Source organism: Perca flavescens, chromosome 10 (assembly GCF_004354835.1).
Source record: "Perca flavescens isolate YP-PL-M2 chromosome 10, PFLA_1.0, whole genome shotgun sequence".
Taxonomy (NCBI): Eukaryota; Metazoa; Chordata; class Actinopteri; order Perciformes; family Percidae; genus Perca; species Perca flavescens.
In genome coordinates, this window is record NC_041340.1 from 2325963 (window position 1) to 2337395 (window position 11433).

The following is an 11433-nucleotide window of genomic DNA, read 5'->3' on the forward strand; positions in this document are numbered from 1 at the left end:
GTCCCCTAATACTGTATCTGAAGTATTAAGGGACCACTAAAGTCTATATAAAAGCATCCAAAGAGCACCAGCTCATGGGACCTTTAACCAAAGGTTAATTACAAAAAACAACAACCTTTTTGTCCCTTTTTTTAATGTTATAGAGTAGATGAAGATAGCGCAAGTTGCAGCCATGAGGCCAAGGAAAGTGCACGCGCAGGCAGCCAATAAAAATAATAAATCATTTTGGTGCCGAGTTTTGAAATTCATGACCTCCCCCAGAACAGATGGTTGTGGGTGAGAATCCCAGTTACTGAGCAGACCAGCCCGTCTTGCACCAACAACCACGCCAAGCGCAAACTTGCTTAGATCACCTTTCCTTCCCATTCTGACATTCAGTTTGGAGTTCAGGAGATAGTCTAGACCTGGACCACACCCCCTAAATGCATTGAAGCAGCTGCAGTGTGATTGGTTGAAATTTAACAGGTGTTCCTAATAATCCTGTAGGCGAGTGTACATGTTTAGGTTCCTTCATTTCTACATGAAGCATTTGTATTTAAGTTGTTAAAGCTACAAAGGAGGCTGAGTTTCACAGAAACACTTAAACGGCACTTAAAATAGTTTGTTAAAAGACCAGACCTAATTTCTGAAACAATGGACTCCCCAGGTAGCTCAGTTGGTGGAGCGCGCGCCCATATGTAGAGGTTTAGTCCTCGATTCAGAGGCCCAGAGTTCGAATCCAACCTGCAGCAGGTTTCCTGCAGGTTTTCCCCCTCTCTCAGGTCTGAGCTGTCCTGGTGATAAAAGGCAGAAATGCTGCTTTCTTTATTTTTAACCATAGACGGTAAAAGAAATGGACACAGAGACACCATATATTTCGACAGACCTGGACCACACCTGTCTGACCTGGACCACACCTGTCTGACCTGGACCACACCTGAAAAGTGTGAAGTCTTCTGGTAGCTGCGCCGAGAGAAATCTCAATCATTCATAATCTCACAGAGACGGAGAGTGTAGGTATATGTAAGGAGATAACATAGACACAGGCTAATTACTGATCACTAACATGCTAGTTAACATTAGTAATTACTGATCACTAACATGCTAGTTAACATTAGTAATTACTGATCACTAACATGCTAGTTAACATTAGTAATTACTGATCACTAACATGCTAGTTAACATTAGTAATTAAACCTAAACAGATAATGGAAGTCCAAACTGCCTGTGAGCTTCTCCTGTACTATACGGTAATTCCTCTACTGTGTGACAGTAAGTCTCGTGGTTATGACCCAATCGTTAGCCTATTGTTATAAAAGCGTCTGCTACGGAGCCATAATGTGAGCTACAAGGTAATGGAGCCTTTTATACATTGTCGTGTTTCTTTAGAAATAAACAACGAAGAAATAGAGTCTTTAAACGCTTCAGATGTAAAGTTATTCTCTGTCAAAGTGACGTCAGAATGAATGGGAGTCAATGGGATGCTAACGGGAGGTGATGGCTTGGTAGCATCAGGATCTCCCCCAATAGGAGGTACACTTTCCAGACACTCGCTTACACCCCTTGGTCTCCCCCCCCCTCTCATCTCTAAGCCGTCCTGGTGATTAAAGGCAGAAATGCCGCCTTCTTTATTTTTTTTAACCTAAACGGGAAAGAGGATCGTCAGAGCTGCCACCTCTTAGTCGATTAATCAGTAGTTTTGGTCTCAGTCGACTAAGATTTCTTTAGTCGATTAGTCATTTTTTATGCTTATTCGTGCTTAATTACTTATTTTCCAAGAAACTTCTGAGCACATTTATGGTAAACACAAGATTTAAAGTGGTGCTTTTGCAGGATTAATTGTGGAGAAACTCAGTTTTACAGATGGTTAATTAACTCCATTTATATTGTGCTTTTCTAGTCTTAACCACCTCTCAAAGCTCACAGCTCTGTCAATTATAATAATAATTCCATCTCCATCTTCAAGAAAAGCCTAAAGGAAAAATTGCTCATAATATATGACTGCTAATTACTTTTTAACGGTTTTAGTTTGTGCTGGGATTGTTGATTGTTTGTAGTATTTGTTTGTTAGTTTAAGTATGTTTGTATTTTGTTGCATTTGTTATTTTGTATTGTACATTTCTTGTTGTTGTTTATTGTTATTGGGCCCCCTCCGAAAAGCTTTTAGTAGCTTATTTGGGGTTCCCCATTTCACGCGCTTTGTAAATGATCATTGTACTTTATGAAATTGTGTTAAGTGTTACATTGATGACGTGTGAAATAAACGTAAAATTAAATCAACTAATCGATCAGTCGACAAAATCCTCTAAGTGTTAGTCGACTAAGGAGTTCTTTAGTCGACTAAGGAGTTCTTTAGTCGACTAAGGAGTTCTTTAGTCGACTAAGGAGTTCTTTAGTCGACTAAGGAGTTCTTTAGTCGACTAAGGAGTTCTTTAGTCGACTAAGGAGTTCTTTAGTCGAGGACAGACCTACTCGTCTCATTGACTTTACCTGACCGGGCCATCAAGGAACCATTATTGTTGAACGCTGAATACTGAACTTCTGTTAACGACGTTCCTGCTTTCCATGTATGTAAATAATTAGTACTCAACACTTTGTCCTCAGGAAATGATATTGTGTCACAGTCAGAGACCTGAAGAGGAAAAAACCATCCAGAATTTCAGAAGAAAAGAAGCAAACATTTGAGGAAATAACCAACCATAATAATTAAATATAAAACTTTGATGTGAAGACAGACAGAGAGAGAGAGAGACAGACAGAGAGATAGAGAGACAGACAGACAGAGATAGAGAGACAGACAGAGAGAGATAGAGAGACAGACAGAGAGATAGAGAGACAGACAGAGAGAGAGAGAGAGAGAGAGAGAGACAGAGACATAGATAGAGAGACAGACAGATAGAGAGACAGACAGAGATAGACCGATAGAGAGACAGACAGAGATAGACAGATAGAGAGACAGACAGAGATAGAGAGACAGACAGACCGACAGAGAGAGAGAGAGAGAGACAGAGACATAGATAGAGAGACAGACAGAGAGAGATAGAGAGACAGACAGACAGAGAGAGAGACAGACCGAGAGAGAGAGACAGACAGAGAAAGAGACAGACAGACAGAGAGAGAGACAGACAGACAGACAGACAGAGAGACAGACAGACAAAGACAGAGAGAGACAGACATAGACAGAGAGAGAGAGACACAGACAGACAGACAGACAGATAGAGACAGAGAGAGACAGACAGACATAGACAGAGAGGGAGAGAAAGACAGAGAGACAGACAGATAGAGAGACAGAGAGAGAGACAAACAGACAGACAAACCCAAGAAAGACTCTGACAACCGACTTGTTTCTACAGAACTATATTTACATAATACTCTTCTTTTACAGACAACCTTTTATCAAAAAGTATAAAATACTTACAAAAACTCCGCTGCAATATATAAAAATAACATCTATCTTCTCCAGAACATTTAGGAAAGGCATACATACAAAAAAAAATATATTTATAGACATTTACACAGTTAAACCCAGGAGACCCCCGGGGGAGGCCGAGCGAGCTACGCTGGAAGGTTTTGGGCAGCGGTGAACACGAGAAACCACCGACAGATATATCGCTGAACAGTAATAACATTACTCATAAAATACACAACATGTCCACCAACGCTTCAGTCAAAAAACAGTACAGTAGATAGAACAACCATCTCGCAGTTCATATATATATATATATATATATATATATATATATATATATATATATATATATATATATATATATATATATATATATATATATATATATATATATATATATATATATATATATGAGACGATCGGGGTCACTGATCCCACCTTAAAAAGTTTTGGACAGCAGGCGATGAATCGCAAATGTTAAAACACGAACGTTATATAGCTAGAGGTCACAACTCAGGATGTAGTTTTAACCCCTTGTGTTGTCTTCCTGGGATCAAAGTTTTAAAATGAACTTTTTGGGGGACTTTTTCTGGTGTTTTTGTCCCTTTTTTTGATGCTTTTGTCACTTATTTTCAGTGCATTTTTTCCCCAAAACTGACAGACAGACAGAGAAACAGAGAGAGACAGACAGAAACAGAGAGACAGAGAGATAGACAGACAGACAGAGAGACAGACAGACAGAAACAGAGAGACAGAGACAGAGACAAAGAGAAACAGAGAGAGACAGAGATAGACAGACAGACAGAGAGACAGAGAGAGAGAGATAGACAGACACAGAGAGAGAGATAGACAGACAGACAGAGAGACAGAGAGACAGACAGACAGAAACATACAGCGAAGGTCTGGACCATGAGGACACAACTCAGGATGTAGTTTCAACCCCTTGTGTTGTCTTCCTGTCCACCATGATTGTAGTTCTTCTGGGTCAAAATTTTAAAATGAACTTTTTGGGGGACTTTTTCTGGCGTTTTTGTCACTTTTTTTCAATGCTTATTTCCCCCAAACACAGAGAGTTTTATTATTACGATTATGATTATTATTATTATTATTATATACATCGTCTTGTTCTTACACAAGTTAAGGTTCAAGGAGGAGCTCGCTGTGTTTAATTGATTTTATGCCTGGAGCATTTTGTTTATATATATTTTACCTTAAAATGCCAGTGCCAAGCTAGTTTGTGTGTAGTGAAACCAAATGAAGTCAGCGCATTAGTACACTGTTCTGTTAATATTATACATTTGCCATTCGTTGCTGGCTCACAAAGAGTGAGCATGCTCTGGGATTTAGATGTTCTGCGTTTGAAATAAACCAGTTTGAGTCGTGACTCAAATTCAAAAAAATTTTGACCCAGAAAATAACCAAACAGTTGCTGCAGGCAGACGGGGAGACATCACACCAGAGTTAAAGTCCGACCTTTTAACAGGAAACGCGCGGCAATGTTTTGGCATTTTCACAAACTAGAATTCTGCGCTCAAGCAACAATTTGATGCAGAAAAAAAGTCAGAATTTCACGCGGGAAGATTGTCTTCTCCGACGTACTTGGGGATCAGTTTTATATTTGGTTAAAGAGACTTAAATTACGTTCTTTTAAAATTCTTAATAATTCATTTTGCAGCATCACAAGAGCTGGCTTTTTTTTGTATTTTTATTCCGTCCGTATTCAACGTTAAACTCATCGCCTGCCGTCCGATTTTTTTACATTTGAAAGTCCGATCTTTTGTCAGAAAAACACACGGCGAGGTTTTGAGTTTGGGAAACTTTCAAAACATTTTTTTAACCGTGAAAAAAAAAAAAAAAAAAAATAAAATAAAAAAAAAGTCCAGAACATTTTCTTCTCCGACACATTCGGGGATCATTTTCACTTAACTTAAGTTGTTTTAAACCTGAAAAGAACTCATCTTTCAGCATCATAACATGAAGAATTTTAAACAGAACATCCTGGCAAAGATCTGTGGAACAAAAAAAAAAACCAAATTCAGGAGAACACTGTCCGTATTCGTTTAGGAATATCAGGACTTTGACTATCTGGAAGAGCTTATTTTGGGAGGGGAGACCTCCTGGAAAGGTTTGTTTTTTTTAGAGCAAAAACAAGTCACCTCTTATTAGAAGTAGTCAGCTGGAAATGTCATTTTCCAATTAGAGACTTTAACCCCTTCACGCATGCACAGTCGTGAAGATTTTGCGTTTGGTGTTTTTTTTGCCCCCAACATCGCCTTCCAGGCAGTGCGGGCCTTTCTTAGGTTCGCAGATACTGTACAGTACAGGCCTAAAGTTTGGACACACCTCCTCGTTCAATGAGTTTCCTTTTTATTTTCATGACTATTTACATTGTAGATTCTCACTGAAGGCATCAAAACTATGAATGAACACATATGGAATTATGTACTTAACAAAAAAGTGTGAAATAACTGAAAACATGTCTTATATTTTAGATTCTTCAAAGTAGCCACCCTTTGCTTTTTTTTTTTATTAATAAGGAAATAATTCCACTAATTAACCCTGACAAGGCACACCTGTGAAGGTAAAACCATTTCAGGTGACTACCTCATGAAGCTCATTGAGAGAACACCAAGGGTTTGCAGAGTTATCAAAAAAAGCAAAGGGTGGCTACTTTGAGGAATCTAAAATATAAGACATGTTTTCAGTTATTTCACACTTTTTTGTTAAGTACATAATTCCATATGTGTTCATTCATAGTTTTGATGCCTTCAGTGAGAATCTACAATGTAAATAGTCATGAAAAATAAAGAAAGACATTGAATGAGAAGGTGTGTCCAAACTTTTGGCCTGTACTGTATATTATTACAGTGGCGCGACCAGAGACCTGGTCCCAACATCAGCATTTGCCTTCAGCCAATGTTAGTGAGGCAGGTGGCCCGAACCATAGAGAGCCAAGCCTTTACTCATAGAATCTGGAGTTATAATACGTAACTATCGGTCTATTTTGGTATAGGCGTAGCCCTCTGAGGGCTGTCGCTAGTAGACTTGAACGCATCGTTAACGCATATATATGAACAGGTGACATACGTGAACATTTACATTTACATGGAAACAGTTTAATGCTTCATCTGTTCAGTGCTTCAGTGTTTGGGCTGAGAAAACTCGTCTCGCCGTGTCAGTCTTTCAGTCGTCAGCTTTTTTATTTTATTTTTTTTTTATAGATTTTACAGCTCGCAAACTGGAAAGTTTAAAGCCAGAAAAGTTTCAAACAACTAACCTTCAACGTGTCGATTTGAAAAATTACAGTTAACGGCTTTTAACATCGACACACACACACACACACACACACACACACACACACACACACACACACACACACACACACACACAGGTCTGCGAAAGGGAAACTGAGCTCTGACTCGGTTTCTTTAATGCTGAGTAACATTTACATTTTTTTAAACCAAATAGAAAACGTGTGAATGGGAGCTACAGAGTCTCCTGTGTCTCTGCTAGATTTCTCCACATGGGCTCTTAAACTTCAGATTTAATAAAAAAAAAAGAGAACACGTCACTGTTTTTGCATGTTTTAGTGTAACCACGGTGAAAGAGATTGGTCATTGACCAATTAGTCAAATCATTTCCTCTGATTGATCGGTAAAGCGGAGGAGAACTCAGGCTACATCTACACTACTACGTTCTCATTTTTAAGCGGGGGTTCAAGACAGAAACAACCTTTGACAGAGAGAGAGAGTGAGACAGAGAGAGTGAGACAGACAGATATACAGGCAGACAGACAGAGAGAGACAGACAGAGAGAGACAGACAGACCAACAGAGAGAGACAGACAGACCGACAGAGAGAGACAGATAGACAGAGAGACAGACACAACTGAAAGTTATGTAAGCTACCTAACACATCAGAGACAGACAGAAAGACAGAGACAGACAGGCAGGCAGGCAGGCAGGCAGACAGACAGACAGACAGAGACAGACAGAGAGAGAGACAGGCAGGCAGACAGACCGACAGAGAGAGACAGACAGACAGAGAGAGAGACAGACAGATAAAGAGACAGGCAGACAGAACTGTTACTGAAAGGTATGTAAGCTACCTAACGCATCAGAGACAGACAGAGAAAGAGACAGACAGACCGAGAGAGAGACAGATTAGACAGACAGAGAGAGAGACAGACAGACAGAGAGAGACAGATTAGACAGACAGAGAGAGAGACAGACAGACAGAGAGAGACAGATTAGACAGACAGAGAGAGAGACAGACAGACAGACAGATTAGACAGACAGAGAGACACACAGACAGACAGAGAGAGAGAGAGACAGACAGACAGACAGACAGACAGAGACAGACAGACAGACAGACAGACAGACAGACAGACAGAGAGAGAGAGAGAGACCGAACTGTTACTGAAAGGTCTGTAAGCTTCCTAACCGATAAGGTGACGTGTGTCCTCGTTTCTAAATGTCTCAAAACCAAAAATGGGGCCAGCAGCGTTTCCAGATGTTAAAGTTTTAGGGGCTCCGAAACGTCCCGAGTAGTGCCGACGCGAGACGTAAACGAAAAAAACGTAGTAACGTAGATGTAGCCTCGGTCTGGTTGATCGGAACTTAAAATGTCTTTAATTTAGGTGATGTAAATTAACATCTTCCACAACTGGAGGAGAGAACAACAGATGACTCAGACAGCTCTTTGTTTGGAGCAAACGCATAAATAATAAATAACCAGCCTTTGTTGTCAGGGACAGTATGGCTCCTTTGCATGATCGTGGGTCATTTCCCTAAAACTACATTTAGATATTTAAATACCAGCGTAGGTTTTCAGATTCTACAATACAATAAACTTTGAATTACAGTACAATCCAAAAGTTTGGACACACCTTCTCATTCAAATGAGTTTCCTTTTTATTTTCATGACTATTTACATTGTAGATTCTCACTGAAGGCATCAAAACTATGAATGAACACATATGGAATTATGTACTTAACAAAAAAGTGTGAAATAACTGAAAACATGTCTTATATTTTAGATTCTTCAAAGTAGCCACCCTTTGCTTTTTTTGATAACTCTGCAAACCCTTGGTGTTCTCTCAATGAGCTTCATGAGGTAGTCACCTGAAATGGTTTTACCTTCACAGGTGTGCCTTGTCAGGGTTAATTAGTGGAATTATTTCCCTTATTAATAAAAAAGCAAAGGGTGGCTACTTTGAAGAATCAAAAATATAAGACATGTTTTCAGTTATTTCACACTTTTTTGTTAAGTACATAATTCCATATGTGTTCATTCATAGTTTTGATGCCTTCAGTGAGAATCTACAATGTAAATAGTCATGAAAATAAAAAGGAAACGCATTGAATGAGAAGGTGTGTCCAAACTTTTGGCCTGTACTGTAGTTTGAGTTTGGCTCTGGGCCATCGCTGTCTGCTTACAGGAGGTAAATTAATACCGCGGTAACACAAAAGTAAAAAAGCCCAAACATGGTCTCTCTGCCAGTTTGATTTCTACGTGAGAACCGATAACACAACAGGATGTGTTCACAGTGACATGAAGGGTTTGTAAGTTGTAGTAAAAATGTAAAAACAGCTGGTTTTTAGGAGTGATTTCACTTCTTCTAAGCGTAACTTTTTAGAGGTTTTATTGAAAGTGTGAGCGAGTGCTGCTGCTGTGCTGTAGGTGGCGCTGTGGGGCAGCTACAGCAATTCAGCACTGAGCCATAGCTTCAGTAGTCTTAACATGACTCCTCCATTCAGTCTCCGGCTATCCTTAATCACACAGTGTGTGTCTGTCTGTGTGTATGATTGTGTGTGTGTGTGTGTGTATGTCTGTCTGTGTGAGATTGTGTGTGTGTATATATATATATGATTGTGTGTGTGTATATGTCTGTGTGTGTGAGATTGTGTGTGTGTATATGTCTGTGTAGGATTGTGTGTGTATGTGTATATATATGATTGTGTGAGATTGTGTGTGTGTGTATATATGTCTGTGTATGATTGTGTGTGTGTCTTTATATGATTGTGTGTGCGTGTGTATATATATGTCTGTGTATGATCGTGTGTGTGTGTGTGTCTGTATGATTGTGTGTGTGTGTGTGTCTGTGTATGATCGTGTGTGTGTGTGTCTGTATGATTGTGTGTGTGTGTGTGTGTGTGTGTGTGTGTGTGTATGATCGTGTGTGTGTGTGTGTGTGTGTGTAGATGTCTGTGTATGATCATGTGTGTGTGTCTGTATGATTGTGTGTGTCTCTGTGTGTGTGTGTGTGTGTGTGTGTGTGTGTGTGTGTGTGTGTGTGTGTGTGTGTGTGTGTGCGACACACTAATTATCTGCAATCTGTCCGAAACAAGCTCACACGTTCGCCCCTCTGTGACCTATTTAGATTTTGGCTGACATTAGTTTTGTTAAAAAAAAAAAGAAAAAAAGTCTACAGATATTTTGGCCTTGTGTGAAACTACAAACATTGAGTGAGAATGTGCGTGTGTGCGTTTCCATGTGTGGCCGGCCTTCTGCTTTAGAGCTGCAAAGTCTTATCGATTAGTTGTCAACCGTTAAATTAATCACCAACTATTTTTGACAAATCGATTAAAAAAAATCTGTTTGAAAAAAACCACATTTTTCACCATTTTAGAGACCCAACAAGTAACCCACTGACGACTTATCGATTCATCTTCGCAGCCCTACTGCATCAGCATCTACCGATATATTGGGATGAAATGAGAACGTAGACACAGCAAATGGCTCCTTCATGACTTCACCAGTCAGCCAGTTTACGGAGAGGAGAGGAGGCTAGGGTTGGGTACCGAAACCTGGATCCACTATGGAACCGATTCCTACACAACCGGTAGGAATCGGACCGGATTAGAACGTAAATTTCGGTTCCACTTGATGTGTTGACTGAAATATATTTATAACTGACGTAAAAATTAGAGATGTTCCGATACCGATACCTATATGCCTAAAACGCTGGTATGGGGAAGTACTGGAGATTATGCACCGATCCGATACCACGTAATAAAGCCCTAAAGAAAATCTACATTAAAGTAGTTTATTTATGTTTTTTTTCCGTTATAACTGACTGTCAAACTGGACAATAAAAGAAAGTTCTGGGGCATTCATTGTTTGTGTTTGTTCATGTTTCACAAAGAGTTTAACCTGAGCCAGACAGACAACAGAGATAGAAATCATATCACATCCATATAGAGATAGTAGTATACAGCTGTTAAAACATAATGAAATATAGGACACTCTGGTATCGGATCGGTACTCGGTATCGGCAAATACGCAAGTTCAGGTATCGGAATCGGTATCGGGAAGCAAAAAAGTGGTATCGGACCATCTCTAGTAAAAATATCCCACTTCCTCTGTAGTCTACCATTAGCTATAGGGCTGCCACCTCTTAGTCGACTAATCTGTAGTTTTGGTCTCAGTCGACTAAGATTTCTTTAGTCCATTAGTCATTTTTTATGCTTATTCATGCTTAATTACTTATTTTCCAAGAAACTTCTGAGCACATTTATGGTAAACACGAGATTTAAAGTGGTGCTTTTGCAGGATTAATTGTGGAGAAATTCAGTTTTACAGATTGTTAATTAACTACATTTATATTGTTCTTTTCTAGTCTTAACCACCTCTCAAAGCTCACAGCTCTGTCAATTAAATCAACTAATCGATTAGTCGACAAAATCCTATAAGTGTTAGTCGACTAAGGAGTTCTTTAGTCGAGGACAGCCCTAGTTAGCTAGCTACCGTAAATGTAGAGCTACTTTTTGAAATGCCATATATTCCCCTCTGGGCTCAACGAAACTGACGTGAAAGCATATTAACCAATTCACTGCACGGGATCGCTAGTAAACACATAACATCTCATTCATTTTCAGTTTTTCAAGAATCTGTTCAGCATCGGAATCGTAAAAGTCCAAAAAAAAAAACTATACCCAACCCTAGAGGAGACTCCCATTCATCCGCTGGCTGCTCTCTGAGTTAGCTCGGGTGGCTAACGCTAACGCTAACGCTTCGAACCTCCCTTTGTCTGGATCTCTTTTA